The sequence below is a fragment of the Anguilla rostrata genome, chromosome 12 (genome assembly GCF_018555375.3).
Source record: "Anguilla rostrata isolate EN2019 chromosome 12, ASM1855537v3, whole genome shotgun sequence".
Taxonomy (NCBI): Eukaryota; Metazoa; Chordata; class Actinopteri; order Anguilliformes; family Anguillidae; genus Anguilla; species Anguilla rostrata.
This window is the reverse complement of record NC_057944.1, coordinates 17,257,553-17,278,922: the sequence shown is the minus strand read 5'-3', so window position 1 is coordinate 17,278,922 and position 21,370 is coordinate 17,257,553. Positions and strand designations below refer to the sequence as shown.

The window sequence follows — 21,370 nt, the reverse complement described above, 5'->3', positions numbered from 1 at the left end:
GGGGGGCCAGGAGAGACCGGCTCTGACTGGAGAGACCGGCTCTGCAGGGGGCCAGGAGAGACCGGCTCTGACTGGAGAGACCGGCTCTGCGTGGGGCCAGGAGAGAAAACTGTAACCTTTCAGGATCTCTGGCTCCACCCGTCAGCATAAATCTTTTGCGATGTCCATCGGTAAACAGAGGCAGAGAGTCACTGAGGCAACAGGCCCCCCAGCTTCGTCCATTTGATAATCTGCAAATCTGCCCACTTAAACCTGTTTTTGCTGGCAGCCTGCTCTGGTTTTTACGCATGAAAAACTGTTGAGGGACACTGAGACACAGGCCAACCTCTCTCTCCCTCACGCTGCCGGCACTGTTGTGTAGGAGGGATTTACACCCACCACTGACACAAATGAACAAGACTTCATCAGCATGCAGTAAAGTCCGACTAGGGCTGAGTGGCAGGCTATACCTTATTTTTAGTTACACCGGTATGAATTCACATAAGTTTAACTGCAATACCACCGTCGACTGTATTGTATTGCACATTGCAACAGTATGATAAAGAATTCAGCTTTTGTGATCCAAGTAAAAACTGTGAAATTGATTGACTATTACTGTATTTTGATTGATCTTACAGTATATTTCAGTTTACAGTTCAAATTTTTGTTGCAAATCCAAATACGGTAATACTGTCATATCAACAATGATATGAAAAATATAATATTTTGACATGATATTTTGGCCCTAAGTCTGACCAATGGAGACTCTTCTCCTGTTCTTACAATGGGAAAATGCAAACTAAACTAAAACCTAAAACAAAACACATGGCCAGTGATTAGAAAACCAAAAAATATGAAAATAGAAAATGTGCTAAATTAAATTAGTCTCTTAATATTACAATATGTAAAATGGAAAATTGCAGGGGTATGAAAACACAACATTTAAAGGTCTACACTGTAGTGTTGTGATTAGGGAACTTGACTTGCAAACTGAAAGTTAAAGGTCTGAATTCCATATATGGCAGTGCTGTTGTACCCTGGAGCAATGTTTATCTGGAATCTAAATTGCATCAGTTAATGCTCAGCTATATAGATGAATGTTATGAATGCTGCTGTGAAAAGTCTAATTCTGTTTGAGTTGAGTTTTTTATTTACTGTGTGAGAAAGGCATAGCCTACATTTGATCTGATTATTATTATTCATCTATTATTCATAGTGATTAGCCAGCCCTCTTTCTCTGATAAAACGACAGAATTTGTGGTACTTTCCATTGCTTCAGAAAAGGAAAACTGAAACTAAGAAACAAATTACTGCACCAAGACTGAAACAAGGGGAATTAATGTAGACAAATGAACTTTAAAACAGTCTTTGAAACATTTAATAACATTTTAAAAAGCCTATACGTCTAACAGAAACTTTCCAGTTTAATACTTTATGCGTGGACAAGAGTGGAAAATCTCTCACAGTCAAGTTTCCCAGAATTCCACAGGACTGTGAGCTGTGGAAACACGACCCTCCATATGTTGTTTACATGTGGCGATCTCTGTAGTCGCAGCACACAGCTGGCTACATGGACAGAGCCACATGGAAATGTATTTATACAGCACTCTCTCTCGGCCACAGAAGGCGAGGCTGCACATCTGAAAGCAATACTGACATGGGGGGGTGGGGGGGGGCAAAGCCAGGCTGAACGCCATCTTTTCACCTTGAATGACTTCCAGCTCGGAGGAAGGGGCAGGCTCGTACGAGACGCCATAAAACTGACCTTTGGAGCACAAACAGACCGGAGCGAGCAGTAATGAAGCAGGCATTCGACAGAGGGTGGGAACAGGAGTGACTACAAAAACAACCAGACCAACCCCCTCTCCGCCCCCATCTCAACGCTAAAAAAGGAAACAGCCGCACACTTCAATACATCACACGAGCAAAAAATACGCCAAGTTTCTCAAAACAACAGTACTGGGGAGGACCGAGACAATGCTCAGACTCTCAGATGTCCATTCACAGACACAGCCCTCGCGTGGAACGGCTGAGGCGAGAGAAACCGTGTATTCTCTCCCGCTGAAGTAAACACAGCAGCAGCAGCAGCAGCGTTTCTGGCGCGGGACTTCATCTGTCACCCTGCCCGTCGCTCTCTCTCTCCTGCGCTCTCTCGCTGGAGGAATTTTGACAGCTCGCCCCGCAGTTATGTGGCGGGGCGGGAGGCCCGCGGCCGCCGTGCGCTGGGTAACGGCGCGGTTCAAAGCGCCACGACTGCGGCAGAGGAAGCGGAGGCCCGCAGACTCGAATTACACCGCATCGCCCCATGCGCGCGATATTCTATACGTCCTGAGCCGACCCCGCGAGAGGAGGGGAGGAGGGGGGCCGTAAAAAGGAAGGAGACTCGGGGGAGAGGAAGAGGGCGATGAGGGGAGGAGTGAAAGAGAGGAAGAGAAAGAGCGGAGCAAGGGAGGAGAAGAGGGAAGTAGAAAGGAAAGGACGAGCAGATTAATGAAGAGGCCCCAGAAGAGGGAAGAGAGCAGACAGGGGAAGGGAGAGGAAGAGGAATAAAAACAGAGAGTAAAGCAGAGGGAGGGAGGATGGAGAGGGAGGAGGGAGGAGAGATAAGTGGCAGAAAGCCTGCAGTTACACGGTGGCGATCGGTTTGCATTCCAGCCGCGGTTTCGGTGCCCATTTCTCATCCACGTCCTTCATCCCGCCGCAGCCGCCCGCCCGGGCGTGTCTTTACTCACAGGAAGGGGCGCGGCGAGGCGCGGGAACGGGAGGAGAAGGTACGGCCGGCGATGACAGCGCTGTGAGGCTGTCCCTTCCTCTCGCCCCTCCCCCGCGCCCCTGTGACTGGCCGCCCGGCCGGCTGGCTGTCTCTCTCCCGGCATGCTGCGCGGCTCGACATCGCACGCCGCAGCACGCGCTGTAACGAGCTGCAAGGTCACCATCGCCACGGGAACCGCACGGAACCCAGGTGACAACCGGGCAGGATAAAACAAAACTGATGGGCAAAGAGGGGGAGGAGCGGGGATTATTCATAAAAGCACAGAGCCTTAATTTACACAAATGGACCTTAGACTAGTACCGCTTTACCTCCTCGCACCTTGCCCCCCGATGATCCTAACCAAGCGACACATTGTCACATTTGATCCTGTGCCAGTTGCTAAAGTCAAAGAGCATGCGCACCAGTTCTGGTCTTGAGAGTCACATTTTAAAGCCCTGCAGGCACTGTTCCAATTGAGGAAGGTTCATAACCTCAACGGTCCCATAGAATTCAGCTCTGTGACAAGGGTCAATAAAATTGAGTATTTCTGTATGTAGCTGATGGTGTAAAAAAAAAAGTTGCAGCCTATTGCACCAGTAAAGCAAGTCTCCATTGTATTGAAAAAATAACAACAATATTCCTCCTCTACTCATGTCTGTATGGTGTTGTCCCTCAAGGTTAACCCAGCAACTGCAAAGTGTGCACACTATCACCTTTTACTGTGCATCCCACCTCTCCCTTTCTAACTCGCAGTCTCTCTCTCACACACACACACACACAGATGCATGCACACACACACACACACACACAGATGACATACACACGTGCGTGCACACATGCCCGTGCACACAGACGACACACTAGCACACACACACAAACACACACATACACACAAGATCTTGTCGTCTGTTTATGTGTGTGTGTGTATCTGTGTGTGCTTTTGTATGTGAGCGTCTCTGCCTGTGGCTTGTGGTGCAGAATGCATACCACACTGACAAACTGGAAATTACACAATTATTTTTTTTGAAAGTAGTTCTTTGAAAGCAAACGGGTCCTGCCTGTTAAGTGCAGTCGTGTGACTGAGCAATGCGGCTCAGACACTGGAATCTCACTTCACCCACTGCTGCTGCTGCTCAGTAGGTCACAAGGACTATGCAAGGACCCCAGTATGGCTGTCCAGAAAGCTGCCTGCAATGTACAATGTACACATTGTACAGCAATGCTAAAAGGAGCAAACCTGACTGAGCTTCCAGGTTGTTCAGTGAACTGGATGATGAGAACATATATGCTGTTTGAGAAGGAGAGGGTTCCTCAGCGACACGGAGAGTGTTAACAGGCTGCTTCCTCATTAGCTAGGCTTAATGCTCCTGCACTGGGCTGCAATGCCCAGCAGCAGCAGTACACACACAAACTCACCTGGCACAAATAATATTATCAATGGACTTAATTAACAGATTTCTTCTACAGCACACCCTTAAACACACACTCACGCACACAAACAAACACAAACCCCCATCTCTCTCTTTTTCTCTCTCAGTTCAATTCAATTCAATTCAATTTGCTTTATTCGCATGATAGATTTACACAATTGTATAGTCAAAGCTTGTTGGATGAGAAAAACTAACACAGCACACACACACACACACACACACACACACAGACTCGGTCAGTGCTCACAGTATAGGCCTATTGCAGTGTGCTACTAAGCAACAAGTGCAGAGCCAGCACAGTAAGGCCAGTCTGTATTGCACACTGGGGAATAGAGGGCATGTTGTGCAGCCTCACCCACCCCACGGAGCTCCACAGCAGTCTCTACACTGCAGATGTGACACGTCTTAGGGGACAACACGCAAAACACAATAGCAATTCTCTCAGCTATCAGACCAGGAACCCTGCAAACAATGCGCTCTCTCTTTCTCTCTCTCTCTCTTTCTCTCTCTGTCTCCCTCTCGCACACACACACACATACACTCACAAGGAACCATTGACTTCAGGGATGAGTGTTGCTTCTCTCTGGGTGTACTTCCGTGTGTGTGAGTGTGTGTGTATGTGTGTGTGCGCAAGTGTGAATGAGCATATGCAAGCATGCTTTCACTCAACAAAGACAGTTCTGATCCGGCGAGCTGAGACATATGCATGCGCACTTGTGTTTGTGTGTGCTCCCTGGGAGGAGGAGGGGGGGGGGGGGGGTCACACAGGAAACAAGGCCCTCAGTCAGGGCACAAATAAGACAGCTGTGGCCACACATTTATTCTAGAGTGTCGTGCGATAGGCTTCGGTGCAATGAAGCGGCGCAGTGTCACCGGCCAGCCCGGCCAGGCCTTCAACCATCTGGATCCAGAGCTCACCAACGGAGCCCCGCTCAGGAATGCTAACTCACTCACGCTGTCACTACTGCTCGTGGGGGAGGATAGAAGAACCGAGTGAAAGAGCGAGAGAGTGAGAAAGAGAGAGAGAGAGAGACTGCAAAGAGAGAAATGTGCCATTAAGAGCCATGACTGCAGTCTCGCCTCTCTGAAAGAGTTTACAGTTTGAGTATCACCAGCAGTTTCGTATTATTACAGAGGGGGAAGCGGAGAGTTGGCTGTCTTATTGACACCATAATCTTCCAAATTACAGCGTGGCCCCGTCTGAGTGGCAGTCTGGGCTCGGTGGGCTCTCCCAAGGGAACACAGAGCGGTAATTTAGCAATAATGCGCTAATGAAAGGTGTTTGGGTGCTTCGTAACAATCGGTTACTGCTCTATTTTTTTTCTTCACTGAAAAAAACTTATCTGCGTTCCACAACAATTCTGCAATCTGAAGAGCAAATTTGACATGAACAAAGCTCGGGGAAGTAAAACACACTGAAGCGAGATGGCTGTTCAATTCAGCGCGCAGCTCCGAGGCATGGAAGCTGGCTACCGACACCTTCGTTTGAGAATTTGCTGTGGGTGACCTCAGAGTCCTTCCAGCGGACGTGGACCTGATGAAGTCTCGGCCTGTAGAGGACACACACCCACTGCAGTATGAAACAGCTGGCCCCAACTCCTCCCGCTAAATTTCCCTAACTTCCTTCCCCATCCTGCTAAAGTATGCTACCAATACTCACTCGCGACCTCAGCTGATGTGTGGTGAGTGTTCTGGCGCAAAATGGCTGCCGTGCATCACCCTGGTCGTGGTTGAGGCGAATTTACTCCTCATCACTGCAAAGTGCTTTGAATGTGAGAAAGCAGCTATATAATAATAATAATAATAATTATTATTATTATTATTATTATTATTATTATTATTATTATTTTTCTTTGGTAACCTGTATCTTGGTTCAGCTGATAAATCTGACACTATATTACTACATACCCCACCCCCTGCCCCACCCCTTGCAGTACCAGCCCATCTCTACCCTTTGAGCATGGCCTGCCCCCTACAGAGCCACTCAGACAGGGGTGTAAGGGTGTGGACGGCAGGGCGTGGAGTCCACGGGGGAGGCTGGTTAGCCTCCCACGCGCGTGACGCACACGCAGAGGCGCACTAGCGCACAGACACCAGCGCGCCGCTGTCACTCAGGATTACCGCCACGGAGCAGTACCACAGGAGTTTAATCACTTCCTGAGGGCAGCTCCAATGTAAACAGCCGTTCCCGCGATTGTGTGGGAAAATAACAGAACCCGCGGGGGAAAAATATCACTCAGTGTTTCTGCCGAACACAGCAGCTCCTCCGCCGCGCCGATCTCTCTCCGGCGAACGCAGCGGAGCGCGCGTTCCATTCCCGTCTTTCCCCGAGAAAACTTTGTTCACCAGCCCGACCTGCCTCGTGAAAAAACAAACCCCGGACAACGGGCAACACTTCAGCGTGGAAATACTCACGTACGAAACGCAGCGCTTCGAAAACCCAAACGGGCTTAACTCAGGTAAACACGGCAACAAGCACAGCCTTGGTAAACAGACGCCCCCCTGCCCCCCTGGACGGGAGCCCGCGTTTACTTACTTTGCTCCAGTTAGGGGGAGCGAGTGACGCACTGTGGAAAGTGAAGAGCTTGCGCTCGGAGCACGCCGCCCTGCCAGCGCAGCCCTCCTGGCAGGGACCCTCCGCGCTCCAACGCGTCGCTCGCCATACAAGGCAGCGCGGCTAAACATGTCGCGCATAATTCACACGCGGCCGACGGAGTTCGCCTTTCACAGCACATATTTGGACCGCGCGCAAAACCAGCCGCTTCGCTCGGACCCTCGCCTCGCCGGACGGGGAGGGGGGGAAGAGAGGGAAATAAAAACAAGTTGCAGCGCTCGGCGAAAGAGCAGCGAGCGCCACATCCTCGCGCCGACGCGCCGCGCGAGGGGGACAGGAGCGCGGGAGAGAGCGTGCGAGCGTGCGCCCGTCCAGTCCGGGGCGGCCAAAGATGCTGCCGCGTGCGAGCGCTTCACCTGCTTCTCTGTCTCTACCTCTCCGCCGCGGTCTCTCTACGGCCAGCTGACACTGCCTACCGCTGTCCCTCGGTCTGCTCCGCGAAGCATCTGCAGCCGCGTGACCTTCTGTCTCTCTCTGGCACTACACCGCGTGTGTGTGTCTGTGTGTGTGCGCACGCGTGCGTGTGATACACGGCTCGGCGAGGCCAGTCTGGACCCCAGCAGCCCGGGAGAGAGAGGGCGCACGCAAACGCACGCGCACGCAGCCAGCACAGTCCCCAACTTCCTCCTCCAGCTCCCAGCGCACTCAGGACTCCTGCAGCAGCGCTGAGCCGCCGCATGCAGAGAGACGGAGAGAGAGAGAGAGAGGGGGAGAGAGGGAGAGAGAAAACCCAGCCTTACCTCTCACATCGTTCGGCGTGTGTGTGTGTGCGCGCGCGTGTGTGCGTTCAGACGAAGGAGGACGGCCGCGGCGTAGCCCCAGGCACTGAGTGGATCATTCTTCAGGACCGCAGCGTCTTGGACAGCCGTCACACGCGGAGCATTCTCCTGTCTGGGCTCATTCAGCTGCACAGTGCAGCGGTCTCTCTCTCCCTCTCTCTCTCTCTCTCCTCTCTCTCTCTCTCCCTCTCTCTCTCTCTCAGCAGTGCTTCTGCTGCCGCCTCGTGCCACTCACTCACCGTAGCCCCACCCCTAATCCAGCCCCACCAGGAAGAACTGGCTCTATTACAACACACTGGCCTTTTCAACTGTGTGCTACTGAGGGAAGGGGGGGAAAGCAACACAGAGAGACAGAAAAAAGCAAAAAGAGGGGAATGAGAGAGGGAAAGACAGAAAAGGAAAATGAAATAGCTTTTTGCATTCCCCTTGGAATCCACATTGCATATGAGTAGTCAGTTTTCTCCCTGCACGTAACAAATACATTTTAATGAATACATATGTAGTTAGTGGCTGATTTTATTTCCACATCACATCAGGGTGGGCTGACACATTTTTGATATGTGGGCATTCAGAAAAGGGGAATCCCCATAAAATGTGCACATGCGTGCGCATGTAAAAACTGACCTGCACACACTGTCTCATCTCATCTCAAACTCCCCCTGTCCATCTCCTCCATTTGGTTCAGTCCAATCTGATCTGATTTGAAGTGTACAGTAACCTCTGAACTGTGTTGTTGCCATGCTGTCCTCCATCAGTTAGTACATCAGCTGATTTGGAGAGCTGGACTCTACAAGGGGGCTTAGGGCTCTGACGGTCTTGAATTATCTGCACGCTGGCTCAAGTGTGAATGTTTAGACTTGGCTTTCATAAATATTTATAATCTGCCAAAGGCCTTGGCATAAAATCTGATTTTGCAGTGGGAGTTGGACTTGACTGGGTGTTTATCCCCTGACCGAAAAAGGCATGCTGAATTCTGGGAGAGCAAATTTTGTCCCCCACAGATGGAAATTTGGGCTGTAATAGCAGAAAGACACCTTGACACAAAGCTCAGGTTGCTACCACAGTGACTACGGCCCCCACTGACCACAGCTGCCTCACTTTTCCACTTTCCACAATGTGGGTCACTGTATAGTGTGGGTCTGTGAGCAGTACAGTGTAGTCTGGGTCACTGCATAGTGTGGATCTCTGAGCAGAACAGTGTAGTCTGGGTCACTGTATAGTGTGGGTCTCTGAGCAGAACAGTGTAGTCTGGGTCACTGTATAGTGTGGGTCTCTGAGCAGAACAGTGTAGTCTGGGTCACTGTATAGTGTGGGTCTGTGAGCAGTACAGTGTAGTCTGGGTCACTGCATAGTGTGGATCTCTGAGCAGTACCATGTAGTCTGGGTCACTGCATAGTGTGGGTCTCTGAGCAGTACAGTGTAGTCTGGATCACTGTATAGTGTGGGTCTCTGAGCAGAACAGTGTAGTCTGGATCACTGTATAGTGTGGGTCTCTGAGCAGAACAGTGTAGTCTGGATCACTGTATAGTGTGGGTCTCTGAGCAGAACAGTGATCTGGCACTGCATGGTGGATCTCTGAGCAGTACCATGTAGTCTGGATCACTGTATAGTGTGGGTCTGTGAGCAGTACAGTGTAGTCTGGGTCACTGCATAGTGTGAATCTCTGAGCAGTACCATGTAGTCTGGATCACTGTATAGTGTGGGTCTCTGAGCAGAACAGTGTAGTCTGGATCACTGTATAGTGTGGGTCTCTGAGCAGCACAGTGAAATGTGGGTCACTGCCTATTTCTCATTCGAAAAGTGACACTTTTTCTCCCATTTTGGATAGATCTTGCAATGAAGAGATGAATCAGGCCCTGAAAACAATGGAGCTGGAGGAAATGTGTCAATGCAAAGTGTAAGAACAGAATTAAAGGCTATTTTAAGGCTCACTCTAAACAAGCCTGCACGTCACAAGTCTGGATGTCCTGTTTGCTTCCCACCGATGAGCTCAAAATGAGACAGGGGAACTGAGTTACAGGTGTTCTAAAGAAAAGTTAAGGTTAGACGTTGATGTCAAACCGATCTTAAATCACTGCAGACCAGAGCCAAAGATGGCTGGATGTTAAGGAATATTTTCCCCGTCACCTGGTGGTTCTTTTTGAAAAGAAGCTTTTAAGCTCATTTTTGAGTAATAAACTAAAGTGCCTGCAATTCACAGGAGTCTTTGTACTTTGGTTAGTGTTAAAGCTTCTTTGTTCACCGTTCACCCTGTGAACCACAGGATGTCAGAGATGTCAGAATATAGAATAGATGTTTCAGCAGGACAATACACTGACACGCGTCTATTTTCATGCTGTCTATGAAGACGAAGACGCAAACAAACACATTTAGCTTTCCCAGAGGGAGCTGGCCAGTGACTCCCGGTTCATACAATAGGGAGCGCTGACAAATCATCAATGGCCACAAAGCAAAAACTGCAAGTCAACAAGTCACACGCAGACACCCAAGTGTGAAAGTGTTTATATACCCCCACATATACGTACACACACACTCTCACACACATGCACGCAAGCATGCATGCACACACATGCATAAACACACACACACACACACACACACGTACCCTTTAAGGATAACACTGGCAATTACATTTTTCTCAGTATCGTGAACATATCCTATGAAAATACCAACCAAAAATGTTACTGTCCAACTCTCAGCACTTTTTGACATTCCCTACACCATTTAGTTTTCAACCAGGAAAGCCATTCATTTCAGTTGTTTGCTGAAGTCATTAAATACAGTTCTGATGGACATATTTTCATTTTCTGAAAATGCAACCTATTATCACAAAAAAAACATAGTGTAAACATAGTTTAGTTTTTAGCAAATTTACTTAAAAACGGAGCAATCTGTTATTTTCAATGGGGACTATTTTCTGTTTTTTTTCACATATCAAAAAAGCAATCATTGTCACTTTGTAAAGTTTTTTTCAGTAAAAAGTTCAAAGACAAAGTTCTTCGTAGTGGTGAGTTATGCTGACCAAAGCAACAATATGTCTCTTCGACTTGTTTTAATACTTTTTTGGAGTTCTATGACTTCTGGTATATCGGCATTGGCTACATAGACAATAATTATTCGGAGGACAAATTCATTGAGAGTTGGACAGAAGCATTATCAATTTTGGTCTTTTCATAGGATATGATGACGATACTGAAAAAATTAAAATTACTGTTGTTATCCTTCAATAGTTTTACTTCTTTTAGGGGAGCTTAAACGATTTGTTGTTTTAGATTGCGAATTGTTAGATATTTTCAGTTCAATATAATATACTGTCTGCAATAATTAAATGTGATGTTTGGAATCATTTTCAGAAAACAGCCATAAGCAACTGAGTGCTGTTCCCAAGTGGAAGACATGCAAAACTCCTGTCTGTCCAGGCGATAAGTCAGCACCAATTTACACCAGCTGACTCAAATCCCCATAGATGCACGCACCCACAGCAGCGTCCCCAGCCTAGGTGTCTGTCCTGTCTAAATCACAGACCTTTCCTCCTCTACAGACCGACATCATTACAGCATGTGCAGTGTCGTGAAAAAGTATTGGTCCCCTTCCTGATTACCTCTATTATTACATATTTGTCACACTGATCATTAGACAGAACGTGATATAATACAAAGGGCAACTCAGTAAACACAAAGCACATTTTTTACGTTAGAATTTCATTTATTTAATTAAAAAAAGTCATCAAACATCCATATAACCCATGTGAAAAGGTAATTGCCCCCGTAGATACTCGATCAACCAAATAACAAATTGAATTGCTAATTGAATTTAGCTGATTGAACACAGCCAGGCTTGATTGTAGCCTTCCCAGTTTAATCTAAATCTCAGTCATATTGAACCTTACCATCCGAATGAAGCAGTCACCACAAAGTTAGTATAAGCACACTATGCCACAGTCAACGGAAATTCCAGTAGAGATGAAAAAAAGTTGTCTTCAAATGGGGAACACCTGGAAAAATTGTGAATCTTCCCAGGAGTGGTCAGCCCGCCAAAATTTCACCAACGGCGCAGCGACAACTCATCCAGGAAGTCACAAAAGACCCCATAAGAACATCCAAAGAACTGTAGGCCTCTCTAGCCTACGGTCAGTCTTCATGTCTCCACAATAAAAAAAGAGACTAGGCAAAAATGGGATGATTGGAAAGTAGCAAGGCGGGAACCACTGCTAACCAAGAGAAACATCGATGCTCATCTCACATTTGCGAAAAAGCACCTGGATGACCCCCAAGCCATTTGGGATAATGTTCAATTGACAAATGGGGTCAAAAGTGGAACATTATAGGAACACGGTGGTGGTAGTCTGATTGTTGGGGATGCTTTGCTGCCTTGGGACCTGGATGACTTGCCATTATTGAAGGAATTATGAATTCTGCTCTGTACCAGAAAAGTCTTAAGCAGAATGTCCAGTAATCTGTCCGTGAGCTGCAGCAGAAGTGCAATTAGGTTATACAGCATGTTAACAATCCAACACATGAAGTCCACATCTGAATGGCTGAAAAGAGAAGAAAAGGGTTTTTGGAGTGCCCTATTCAAGGTCTTGACTTGAACCCGGTAAAGATGCTTTGGCAGGACCTGAAACAAGCAGTTCATGCTCAGAAACCTACCAATTTGTCTGAAGTAGAGCAATTCCACAAAGAGTGGGCTAAAATTACTCCACAGCGATGTGAAAAACTGATTAAATTACAGGAAGCATTTGGTTGCAGTTATTGCAGCTAGAGGTGGTGCAACCAACTATTCAGTTTAAGGGGGCAATTACTTTTTCGCATGGGTGATATGAGTGTTTGATAACTTTTTTCATTAAATAAATGTATTAATAATTAGAAAATGTGTTTTGTGTATACTTAGGTTCCCTTTGTCTAATATTTAATTTTGTCTTTGTAAAGACTTGAAACTATTCAGTGTGACAAATATGCAATAACAGAGGAAATCGGGAAGGGGGCATGACACAGTAAGAGTACTTCTTAATATAGACTGTAATTAATTTAAACTTAGTATTTGTGAATGTAAATTCTCACCATTCTCAAAAAATGGCTTTTGTCTCATGGAAGCTGGGTAAAATGTGGTAGCACCTGGCTGGTAATAACAAGCCTGCAGTGCAGACACAAATTTGACACTGATCGTTTGTTTTTGGCACAGCCCGACAGATTGCCAATGAGGCACCCAGTTGCTCAACAGAACTGTTACAAAAGGGAGCGGGTCTGATGACACTGAGAGAGAGATTGTGAGAGAAAGAGAAAATGAAAGAAGGAGCAAGCAAGAAATATGCCTTTCCTTTTACATTTCATACTTCAACAGCTGGAATAGCATTTGAAGAGCTTTGGAAACATCTTCATGGAATTCAGATCAATTAGCTGCAAGACAGGGAGTGAACAGCCATCGCCATAGTGACATCTACTGTTGTTGTGATTACACCAAGCCGCACAATGCACCCTCCAATCCCTCCTGTTAGCTTCACAAAATACAATAAAAAACTGTTGGGACAACGGAAATACATTTCCATACATTCCACAGGAAACACAGGTAACATATACAACACCGCCCCAGCTTGACATCCGGTTACAGTGAAACAATCCTGTGACCCAAAACATATAACAGGATTTAAAACTTAAAACCGAGGTATTAAAACTGAGTGACCATTGTCTTCTCCCTCTCTTGGTTCTTTTCTCTTGGTGCCTCTCTCTTGGCCTTTTACCTCCTACCTCACCTCTCTTGCCACCACCACTCACCACGCAGTGCCACCAACGGGACTCCACATTAAAAGTTGGAGGTTGCTTAAATCAACGCAGCTTATTTAAGTTTAGAGTGCGAAGATGACCAGGGATCTCTTAGTTAACCCCTGACAAAGTATTCCATTTCTAGACAAAGTGACCAGTGACACCTGCGACCCAGCAGAGAACCTGGACAATACATCACTTCCTGGGCCCTTCATTCCACACTGCCATAATGGAGTGAACCTTCTTTTCCAAGGAACAAATACACTTTTCCAACCAGAAAAAGGGACTTCTTCAGACGGCTGAATGAAACATCCTCCCACACACAGCAAAGGACTCCAGTTACACGGATTTCTGCTAGAAACATCCACAACTTTCAACTCCCTAAGCACGTTTCCCAAAGGCCTCACAGCAATCACTGGACGCCGCTACCCATGTGGACAAACGGACAGTAAGACTAACATTGCACGCATAGCTACAGAGGTAGCTTAGTCTTAACAGAGTTTAATGTGATTCTGTATGTTTCCATTTGTCTCTTTTTTCTTGATCATTTCGAATGAGTCTTTGTGTAATTACTTGGATTGGTTAATCGTCTATAGCTGCATAGTGCAACCACACAAACGGTCTCTTTTCTTCCAGCTAACTTTCCAGCTCCAACTCTGACAAACTCACTATCTCAATATAGTCGGTATTTGCTATATAATCTACCATTAGTTACGTGTATAGCTCATGAGTTACATGTTAAATTTGCCTCTCCTTTGTCCTGAGATGAAGGACATGTGTGCACGCACACACACTCATAACTCTCCTACCTTTTCTCCTACTTGGTTTATAGATTAGATTAGTCTGTGTTATGTTTTCCCCATTCTCTCCTCCACACCAACACCTCCCCATTCTCCCATCCACACCAGCACCTACCCATTCTCCCCTCCATGCCAACGCCTCCTCATCCTCAGATAAATATGTAGAGTACTGTATGCGACTCCTGCAGCAGTAAACACACAACTGTATGTGAGTCAAAGTGAGCAAATAAAGATTTGCTCCTGCTTTATGCTGTTTGGACACAGACAGCTAGCCTACCTGCTGTGAACACATTAACCCTTTCCATATGATGCATCTGTGTTTGTCGCAGATGGTGCTGCATTTCCTGACCTCCCATCAACGCTCACCTTTAACGAGCAAAAAAACTATCATAACTGGAGTTTCTGGACAGGTAGTTTAGACAGGATGGATGTAGGTGAGAGATGTGAACAGTCATTCCCAGGTGCTCTCTGGCTTTGTGCTGCTCTTTGAGGGTTTCAGTGTGGTCCTCAGGCAAATGAACAGTCACAGTATCATGCAAAACAGGAAGAGATAAAGGAAAGGCTCCACTGAAGCTTGGTCACATGACCTCCAAACAGATGGTTCTGAAATGGGCCTATCGCAAGCCTGCGGCTCAAGTTTAATACCTTTTCTCTGCCTATCCTTTTCAGCTGCACAGTGCTTCTCTCACAATCTTTTACCCTGGAACTCATCTGAGTTTATGACTCTGCTCAAATAAATGAAAGTTACTTTCACACACGGAGCATGTGAACATGTCAGCTGATGAGTGTGTATGTGTGTGCGCGCACATATGTGTAATTGCGTGTGTGTGGTTGGTGAGTGTGGAAGATTTTTTTTAAAATTTACAGTCAATTAAATTTGTTTAGCATGTTTTTACACAGACCAATTTACAAAGATGCTTTACAGGGAAACAGGAAAATAAGATGTGAATATCCCCTGCAAGACGCCAGTATGGTCACTTTGGACATGGACAACATGAGAGTATGTGACTACTGGCCAATCTGAACCCCCCTCCCCACATCCAAACGCAGACCTTCACCATCCTTCCTCAGGGCCTTCACTCTGCTCTGCTCATGGGTTTGATATGTATCAGGACCCTGCAAATTACACAAGTAAGGATGTGAATTCTCACCGGACTGGGTGAATCCCAGCCATGCTTCATCCTTATTAATAGAACCCTACTCGTTCCATCGCAGGTTCTTATAATAGCACTGCACGTATGACTGAGAGAAGGGCCTGCACCTCACCAGCAGTGCTCGTTAATTATTCATGAGGTGAGCTCAGATAGTCTGGCTGTTCTGTACAAAGTTTATGTAGCAAGAGTTTGTACAGAAGAGGAAAACAGCGAAATATTTAGTTTTCTCCTTCATCTGTGGCAATCTTCATGATGAATTTTGCCAAATATTTGTGTGTAACTTTATTTAATGGACATTAGTTCAAACAACATTTTGTTGAACCTGTAAGACATTTGCTAAAACCTGCGTGTGTGTTTGTGTGTGTGTGTGTGTGCATGAGTGAATGACAGACCGGGTACTGTAGATGAATACTAGCCCACCCATGAAGAGCAAAGCTCAAAGCAACCAGTAGCAGAATCAGTCACGTTCTCCCCTCTGTCTAAAAGCGGAAAACTCTGCAGTCATTTGGGGCTCTCAACACTTGTCAGCTCTCTTTAACATTCTCACTCTCCTGCTTCTATGCAATTGTTAAAATTTCACTCTAAATGAGTTTTGCTTGCCAGCTACTGCAGGTCTTACACGAGAACAGTTCTGCTCTGGGTCACAGACATCATTTGACTAAATGCAAAACTCAAAGTACAGCTCTCAAAAATTTAAATGATAACCATAAAAATAATATTGCACACAAATGTTAAAGGCAAGATACTGGTTCATAGGGAAATCGAAACAGTCATGGATTATCAGTTTATTATAAGTTTTATAAACTGTATAAACAGTATTCTGCCACCATAATGAACCGTTTTCAACAGTGTTTATTTGTATCTAGTAAGACACAGTAATAACACAATCAAGGCTGCACTGGAATGTCACCATAGTCAGTACTGTGAATTGTATTAAACTGTTGTCAAACTGTTAAAATTTCTCGACATGTGAACAAATTATTTGCAATGACTTGTGCATCTGTATTTTATATTAAAAACAATTTCAACAGCAGTTTTCACCAGAGACCAAAACTATCCAAGAGAACAAAGCTGTTAAAGTCTCTCACCAAACCAGATCACAGCGAGCACTGTGGCATTTAAATGTTCAAAGAAAATTTTAAATGCAGACTGTAAAAAACCTGCCACAACCATCGAATATGCTCTCTCTCTCAATCTCTAGTCCTCAGACACACTCACAAATCAACACACAAACATATGCACACTCACACACATGCATAATCATGCACACAACCAGTGCGTCACAATAAGCAGCAACAGTGGAAGTCTTGGGTCCTTACCTGTTTGTCTCTACTGTGCACCAGGAAGCCTCTGAGCAGGTACTAGGCGATTCCCTTCACTGGATGAAGCTGTGCTGCAATGCATTTTGGGAGGTCAGTTACGTTCACTTTTTTCTCTCTGCACTGCCTCTGTGCTGAGGGCCTGTCTGGAGGACTCCTACTGACCACACAGCCCAGCAGGTCTCAGAGAGCACCAAATTAGCCCGCCGCACGACCGCTGCTGGGGTTTCTATAGCAACAAGCTGGTTCCCCTTCTCTCTTTGCATGCGTTTTCACTGTTGAAAAGGGTAACACCTTCTTATGCCTCTTTTTCTTCACCTTCCTGTATTTTGTACCGGCTGGTTGTTTCACGCTATGATAAGAGGAAGTCCCCCTCACACAGGACTACATGAGATAGCATGTCGCTTCTCCAATCAGATTGAGGAGAAGATGAGACTTTAATATGATTGGGTGACAGAGTGTGAATCAGGGGGACCCAAGTTTCTATTTTTGTTTGCCGACAGGGTTTTAATGCAGTTCATGACATGGCCTGACCCCTTTCTAATCGCTGCCACGGCATCTGGCCCCACCCATCGACCTTGCTCAAGCTGACGGGAGGCCCAGTCAGGGTTCCTGGTATCAGCCTGTGGTTTCTCTCTACCACCTCTCTGTAGCTTCCTTCCCCACTCTGCACAGGGGTCTGCTGCAAACAGATAAAACAGATGAGTGCACAACAAGTACCCAAAATACAAAATATGCAGAGAGAGAGAGAGAGAGAGATCGTTCTGAAAGCATCTGCCCGTCAGCCTAGAGTATGTCAGTTCACTGTTGATGATGCACTAACGTTGGCAAAGATACAGTACCTCACGCAATGCACTTGCAACCAGTTTCACTAACAGATCATAAAATCTTACCAAAATCTGATATGGTAGACATGGTATATTCACAAGGCAGACAAACAGCAGCATCTCTCTCAAAAATGTGATGAAAATAGACACAGCAAGACACGACTGACTATTTACCGGCCCATCACCATGGTAACAGATTCCATTTCCCTTAATCATGGTTAATCAGGCAGCTGGTGGGTTTGGAGTGAAGGGCTTCGATCTGCAAAAAAAAAAAAAAAAAAAAAGATTTAAAATAATACAATAATTAGACTGAGAAACAACCAAACTCCTCCTGAGCTACAAAGGGCAGCACCTATGTCGTTTCCCCTGGAGACAGACTTACAGGAAGGCGAGTGCTCTCCTGCAGGCCTCGGCCTTGTCAATCATTGTCCTGTGCAGACACACACATTGGTCATATCCCCTATCCTTCCCTCCCCCCCTTCTGTCATCCTACAGTCTCTGGTCTCTCTGTCACAGTACTCCCTCCTTCATCATCTGTGTTTGTTCACACACAACGCCCTCCCAACAAACATGCTCAGTTCATTAACCCACCTCCACAGAGCTCTGCCAGCCTCTCAGATGGCTTCAGCTGCCTTCCAGTTACAGCCTGTTTGTGTAATATTGAGCTTCCACCTGTTTTATTGCTTTTTTATGCCGTCACCTGGAAACACGACCGCATCAAGTTGAAGTGCTAATGACATTTATGACACTCCTTCCTCCAGAATCCTTCTACTGAAGCTCAGGCAGATGGGAACTCCAAGCAGGGACCTAGAAATTTGAACTAAGAAGCATAAATGAATTACAGACTTCAAAAAAGAGCTCTCTTTCACCAAGGTGTGTGTGCGTGCGTGCGTGTGCTTGCATGCATCTGTATGAGCTTCAGTATAATTAACATAAGCTATTTGAGAACATTTACCTGCACTTGCCAGCTTAATGATTCTAGTTTCTAGCAGTTCCTGGTTTCGCAGATCATTTATGTGCAAGCAGGGCTTACTTTCATCTGGGTGTCCCCAGCACAGCACATTCTGCGTGTGGGCTAGCAGCATCCGGCAATACAGATGAGCTGTTTATCATTTTAATGACTTCATCACGGCCCTGTATGCGGCAATGTTCAGTCTGGTCAGGTGAGCAGGGGGCAAATAAGCCCAGCAAGCAGTAACAGAGAAACACACAACACAGTAGCCCTGTGAAAGAGTTTGCAAGTGAACACGCACAGGCCCCCCCTGCACACACTCGAGCGCACGCACACATTAACTATCATGTTCAGAATGTAATTAGAGTAATCCATCATATCTCCTGTGTGGGAGCTCTTAATTAATCAGGGTTATCAATAGAGAGGATGGGTCCGGCGGTGTGTGGCGGCGAGGGTCAATATAATGGTCCCCTGTTTCGTTTGCCTCCATCCATTCTGCTGAGTGAGCCATTGAATTACTGTATTTTCATTATTCATATTTCCCATAGTACACAAGGAAAAAATTCATATACATATTGTAATGGATATGTTATATCATGGGAGTAAGTACCATGCAACAAATAAGTCACAATAACTAATATATTCCCTTGTCTTTACACATATGAATAATGCATTTTTATTGTGCACACACATGCACACCCAACTCAACTACACAAGCACACACAAGCATAATACAAATACACATAATGTACAGTATATACACACAGTGCATACTACACTGACACAGTTTGTTACAAGAACATTATCCCATCAAATCCTTTCCCCTCTCTTCAGCAATCATATTGATCCAGCTCACACACAGCCACTTCGCCCCAGTATCCATAACCTCTGATTACATGCTCATCTGTAAAGGCCATGTTGTTATTCTCATTCGTCCCATTTTTAATTAATATTGTCATTTTGGTCTGCTGCTAATTGCACATACCTATTACAGTGCTCCTACTGCTCTGGGGTCAGTGATCAAGAGTAAGGAAGGAGCCTTACTACACATTCTAATATGACTGAACGTCATTATCCCAAAGAGTGCCCAAGGTAAAATATAGCCTACTTTCCTACAATCTGAAAGAAAATAACAGCCATTATGCTAATGTAAAATTAGCATCATTTTGTCAAGTATCATGGAAGGAATAAACCACTCTGGGGTGTCCCGTTATTGGAAAAGAATGTATGATGGGGGAGTTGATACGGCCGAGGTGAAGCTGAGGCCACTTACCACCCCCGAAGAACATTCCAATAACAGGACACCCCAGAGTGTTTTTCTCCCCCACATATTCAGTGGTACTCGTGATAGCTACTTTTATCTTTATTGATTTTTATTGACTTAATCTATGGTATATTGATTCAATGTTGTCTAGCAAAACTTGTTTGATAGTTCTTTTTAAACCGTTGTTACGCAAGAACCTCACATAGTTAATTCAGTGATTTTATGACAATAATTCTAATCAGGAAAAAAATAGCTCCTTTTCATTTTTATATCATACAATTAGCATCAATTTCGGTTATTTTTGTTGTTACATTATTTAAGAAAACGAAACCATAACTCAGTTTAAATTTAACTTGCTATGTCTTGCTTTTGTTTTGTCACACAGTGTAGACATAGTGTCTTTCTAGTCCCTCTCAACCGGGTTAGAATAAAAACTATCTAGTTTTATGTTCGGTTCCCCGTCATTCAGGTTACCTAGCTAACATTAAAATTCAGTTGGGTTTTAGGTCAAAATGACAAAATCCCTAAAATTCCATGCATTCATACATTTTATCAACTCCTTATTCACTTGATAACAAGTTCATTTTCTTTGTGTTCTAGAGATCCCAAGTTATTTATGTCAATATCTCAAAATAACAAATGTTGTTTTCCTGAGGTTACGACATAATTTTGAGATCATGAAACGTCCTTCTGCCAAGATAACTACATAAATACTTTGAGATCTCAAGAAAACAAAACAAATTAAATGTGATATTGCCCTGATTTTTTTTTTTACATTTCTGTCACACTTAAAATGAGTGCTGTGAAATGAGTGACTGTGAGCGACAATAATAAGGCAGATACTTCAGAAATGGTTTCAAATAAAAGCCCGTCTGCGCATACATACAAGAGGAACCCATCTCAAAGTTGTTTCCCAACTTAGAAAAGTTTTGGCATTTGATGTAATCACAATATATCATGGCCTGGAGTGAGTTATTGCTTTTATAAAATGGTTGCCGAACATTATAATATAGATATTGTAGGAACAATCCAATTAAAACAGCTTTAATTGACAATTTCATTGCAAGAACAATGTACTGTACATGAAAGCAGTTCTTCACTCTCCATACATAGTGCTAGGCAATGTTAGTAAACTCTCTTTTGTTCTGCCAAATTTGGCTAGCTAGCATTAGTGAGCTAACAAGTTTTTGCCGTATTGATGTTTATTTGTAGATTTCGATTGGTTGTGCAACCACTGAAAAGCTGTCCAACATCAGTGGTATCGTGTTGCATAGATCTGTTCATTTTGTTAGGTGGACGAGGCACGTACTTGGTATGGCGAGGATTCTGCTTCCCCATTTCCAGTCTCCAAGTTTCGATTGCCAATAGATCTGAAGACAGTTCTCGCACTTTAAATAGAACTAGAAAGAAGTAATAGATGTCATAGCCATGGTATACAGTTATTATACTATGGCTATTAACCAATCAGATTGCAAGATTTTCCATACAATACCCAAGCCATAAAGTAATATATCCTACCTGAGTGTCCGGGAGTCATTTTCTCACTGCTCTCTCACTCTCTTTCTCTCTCTCTCACACACACACTCTCACGTCCTTCTACAAAGTTGGTCATTGATATTTTCCGTAAGATATTTTCAGATCAGAAGATATTTAGTCATTTATAATTTAAGCAATGGGCACTGCTGACCTGCTCATGTGGACTCCATAGTCCACATCTAAACTCCTCTCAAAAGAGAAGAAT

General features: G+C 45.1%; 1 protein-coding gene across 16 annotated transcripts in view; it reads right to left on the bottom strand.

The window, feature by feature from the left end:
* Positions 1-17,080, bottom strand: part of LOC135236728 (muscleblind-like protein 1) — a 72,064-nt gene extending 54,984 nt beyond the window's left edge. For 2 of the 16 annotated variants that reach the window (XM_064303238.1, XM_064303234.1), the window contains exon 1: positions 7,516-7,741. The gene's annotated coding sequence lies outside the window, so the exon portion shown is untranslated. Of the gene's footprint in view, positions 1-7,131; positions 7,285-7,515; positions 7,762-16,586 lie in introns of those variants that run through there. The other 14 variants (XM_064303237.1, XM_064303233.1, XM_064303239.1 and 11 more) reach the window with 13 other exon arrangements.
* Positions 17,081-21,370: the final 4,290 nt, after the last annotated feature.